Raw genomic sequence first — 5,078 nt, forward strand, 5'->3', positions numbered from 1 at the left:
TGGTATTTCATAAGTTAAGTTTGGAGTGCCACTGGATTCTATGTTTCCGCTAATTTTAGTTTTACTAATGATTAATGATCTACTTGCATAATTACCTGCTCACTCAGTATTTTATACTGATGATACAACTTTTCTAAATAGCAATATGATTTTGATGCACTTAAAACAATATGACTAAAAAATACACTGGCTCAAACTGCGATTTTGTTTAAGGCTAATGAGTTTTTACTTATGAGAATAAAACTTAACGTATGCCATTTAGTTTAAGAAAAGTGTGTGTTGAAAATAGCTTAACTTGTGTAAAATTTGTAGGTGTTTATATTGACAAATACGTTATTATGGAAACAACACATTCTTTTGTCGAGGCATCTGAAACTTCCTGATAACTATGTTAGCTTACGTTCCTGATAACTATGTTAGATTTTATTTTGCTTTTTCTCTGAGTTTAATTTTATATGGTATATTATTTTGAGGCAACTATTGTCTTTTAAACATTTTACTTATTCATGAAAATGCCTCGGAATATCAAATGAATATTGGTTAGCTCACCGAAACCATTGTTTATTAATATTAAGATTATTACAATAAATTTTACATTTATACAGTACTTACAGTGGCGGACCCAGGATATGATCAAAAATCCAGGAGGGGCTAAACCATATTTTGCCGTTTTATCCAGTGTAAAGCAGGATTTAAGTCCATTTTATCCAGTGTATACCTGAGCGTCAAGGGGGGGGTTATAGCCCCCTAGCCCTCCCTGGATCCGCCACTTTACAAGATTTTTTACGTAGCAAAACAATCATATACTCTGCCATATTTCGCACGGAGGCTCCTATTTAGCTTGCTTCACAAATTTGGAGAAGTTACTAGCATCACAGAGGAGTCTTTGGTTTTAATTGATATCAAACGCATAGTAGATACTCGGCTCGAGAAGAGAGGTGTGGTTACTTCAAAAGGGCGGGGCTTCTCCGAGGTTAGCCGAGACGAGTAGTGCTCAGTTCTCTTTTTATTGATATCAAAGCGAGTAACTACTACAAAATTGGGAATAATGAGTAACTTATCCGTTTTATTGATATCACCTATTGTCACATGTCACCTTGAAGAGTTTCAGTGTGATTGGTTATTTTGTCATTTATCGGTGCACCCCCCTCAGACAATCCTGGATCCGGCCCTGTATATATACAGGATGTTTCAAAACAACACTGACAACGTTTGGGAGGTGATTCCTGACACCAATATAAGACAAAAAGTATAGACCAACCTGGAAGCACAAATGCTTCATTTCTGAGTTATAGGCTACCGAAAACGTGAAAAAAAATGAACTTTAAAGGTCCATAGCTCCAAAAATATGGAGCCTACCGTAATCGGGTCAAGACTTTACTAAGGAACTAATACGTACTCTATCCAAAAATACGTGCTGCAGAATCTTGCAGTACTTCCGGAACAATTTTTATAGAGGTAGTTAGTGAGTATTTTAGATTATATGCCCGTAACCAAACTTTCTATACAAAACTTGATGCATGAGTACCTTAGGATTCTGCATTTTACACACACACACACACACACACACACACATATATATATATATATATATATATATATATATATATATATATATATATATATATATATATATATATATATATATATATATATATATATGGACCCGTGGTGACTAGGGATGCGCACGAGTCGAGACATCTCGAATCTCCACTCGAATTCGAGACGAGTCGAGACAAACGTATTTCTCGACTCGAATTTTCCAGTCGAGTCACGAGCCGAGCCGAGACTGCTCGTAAAAATTTCGACTCGACTCGAATGTCTCGAAAATTTTTCTATAATTTTTAATATTATTTTGAAGAAAGTATTCACTCAGAAACACTCGGCACGAGAATTTCGGAAACTGCAGGATTTGTCGGGTGTTCGAGGAGTTCTGTGGAGAGTTTTCAACAAATGACGAAACCAAGGGGAAACGACGTGCAACCGTCGAGGGGTTGGGCGCACCCCACCTCATTACAGACGTCGGAAGTCGTAGGTTGGGCAGACTGGTAAAACAGGACAGAAAGCGAACCGTGGCGGAACTAACATCAGACTTCAATGCTGGGCAAAGTAGAAGTATGTCTGAACTAGTGTTGTAAAATTTCCGGAAGTTTTGGACCATTTGGTTAAGAAACAGCTTTTTTCCATTTCTTTCCGGAAAAATTGGAAAAATTGAAAAAATAAAAAATGTTTGTATTAGGGTAATTTTACTAGTAATGAAACTTTTTTTCAATTGCGTGAAAAATATAAGTTCAGAAATTTCAATATTGCGAATACAGTAAAACCTGCCTTCAACGGACCCTTAATTAAACGGAAAACTGTCTTAAACGGAAATATTTCACGGTCCCATGAATTTTGGAGTGCAAAACGTGTAAAAGTCCCTTCATTAAGCGGAAACTGTGTTATGCGGACAACGGAAAGCAAAATAAACCTTTAACGGAAAATTCAGAGTTCCAGACTACAGCGTTTAGAAAATATTTTGACATTCTGTGAGAGGGTAAATAGATACATTACATGTCTGCGATAAATTGTTCGTTCTTTTGTTAAATTTTTCTGGGCATTGTTGACCTTCCCCAAGCACTACTCATATTCACTCCCACAATTTGTCCGTAGTCCCCTCACCTTAATCAAGAATGAAACGGAAAGTCGGAAGGAGAAGACGACGTGGAAGAAGAAGAGGAATACGGTACTGAGTTCGAAAAAGAGTGTAGAATAAAGACGTATCAGAACTTTAAAGGAACTGCAACAATTTGCCTTACGGAAAAATGACTCTGATTTACTCAGTGTAGTTTCTCAGGCTAAAGTGTGTACGGAAAGTAGAACACCTAAGCAGCAATGTATACAGAAAACTCTGCTTGACGACTGCAAAAATAAAGAAAGCATGTGCATAGCATATTTTGTATTAATTTTAAACTTTTTGTGTATTAATTCGTAGAAAAAAGAAGCATTGTAATTGAAAAAGGTACGTACAACGTGCGTACAACATTTTCTCAGTATGTCCGTTATAAGCATGTATTTTAAAAAAAAGACAGCATCTACCTCCATTAAGCGGAAACCTGACTTTAACGGAAATTTCTGCGAGTCCCGCTCGATTCCGCTAAAGACAGGTTTCACTGTATATATTTAAAAAAAAACACTCGAAAATAAAACTATTCGAATTAACAGGCCGACGTTTTTAAACTTTTGAAAAGTTACAGAAACAAAACTCACCGACTCTGACTAATTTTAGGTCCCTAAATATGAATATGATATCCATTTTACTAAATTAGCTCGCATTTTTGTGTAACGCATAGTTGTCAGATTTACCACAATAGGGAAAATGAGCTATCATGAAGTGTACCGGCCAATGAGCTGTTTGCGTGCCGAAAGGGAATAAAGTTCATTTCAACAGTTGGTCAAGAACGGCATTCAGTTTTGAAAATTCTTAAAATTAATTTATTGAATCAAGCCAGTTAAAAAACTATATATTCTGTTTGTGTATTAACACTTATAATCTGTTACTGTAGGCCTATTAGCATTTACACACACAGAGTAATTTATAAAGTCTAATGTTTAGAGCTGCAAATAACACCATCTGCTTTACTTTTTTCTTTTATGAAATGTTGGGTCCTCTTTCTTCACCGACCAGCAATAGTCCCCCATCATTGCAGGGTCCCAACGTCCTTGATATCGAGTTTCCATCGTTCTTATATCCTGGTGAAACCGTTCTCCCATTTCGTCGCTTACATCTGCAAGATTTTCTGGAAAGAAGTTGAGGTGGGAGTGTAGAAAGTGGATTTTCAAAGACATGCGACATCCCAGAGCTTCATATGCGACCAGAAGTTGCTGCACCAGAGCCTCGTAATTTTTATCTTTAGTTTTGCCCAATAAACCTTTTACAACTCGAACAAAAGCACGCCAGGCATTTAACTCTTTGTCGTTTAAACTCTGTTCAAACAATTCGTCATGGATAAGTTTGCGAATATCAGGTCCTGTGAAAACTCCTTCTTTTAATTTACCATCACTTAGTTTTGGAAAACACTGTTTAAGATACTTAAATCCTTCACCTTCTTTGTCCATAGCTTTTACGAAATTCTTCATGAGGCCCAACTTAATATGAAGAGATGGAAGCAACACCTTGGCTGGATCGATCAGAGGCTCATACTTATCACTGTTGGTACCGGGCTTAAATGTCTCTCTGGGGGGGGGGGGGGCACTCTTTTTGCGAAAAATGTTTTCCTGTGGCTCTTGAGTCCCAAACACACACACACACACAAAGTATTTTATAATACTACAGAATGTAAGGTTCTCTCTGGTCCACCTTGCAGACCAAGTAATATTGCAATAACTTTCAAATCTAAGCAAATTTGCTAACCACATTCTTTGTAGTTAATACGATTTCAAATGAGAGCGAGATTCTCGTAAGTCTCTTTCATCGAAACAGAGTGTGCCACAGGAATAGACGGCAGCTTATTTCCATTATGAAGTAAAACTGCTTTCAGACTGTACTTAGACGAATCTATGAAAATACCCCAATCGGATGGATCATGTTGAATTTCTAATTCATTCATCAGACCATTGATGTCCGTGCATACGCAAAAGGAACCTTCCATTCTGCAGTATTCTGAAAAGGGCTCGATCCTTTTCCTGTAGTGAGTGTAAGTAGTTCTAGGAGCCAGTAAATTCCACTCTTTGAGTCTAGCACCCAAACGTTGAGCTTTCTCTTCCGAAAGTTCTAACTCTCTCACTAAATCATTCAACTTATGTTGTAGGATGAAGTGAGGCTCATCTTTTACGTGGAAGGAGCTGTCTCTCGGATCTTCATCTGCAGATATTGAGTTGGTGTCCTCATCGCTTCCTGTAGGCGCTGTAATATCGATAGTTTCCCAATCTTTCGGAGGAGTAGGTACAGGTAAATTTTCTCCAGGGGCCACTGGTCTGATCGCGGATTGCAAGTTTGGGTATTCGATGGCACGTTGTTCCTTCTTGTTACTTCCTGCTGTATTCGTCATACAGAAATAATAATCATTATAATGATTCCGGGGTTCCCTCCATATCAT

This window comes from Thermobia domestica, chromosome 16, assembly GCF_964235325.1.
Source record: "Thermobia domestica chromosome 16, izTheDome1.hap1.1, whole genome shotgun sequence".
Lineage (NCBI taxonomy): Eukaryota > Metazoa > Arthropoda > Insecta > Zygentoma > Lepismatidae > Thermobia > Thermobia domestica.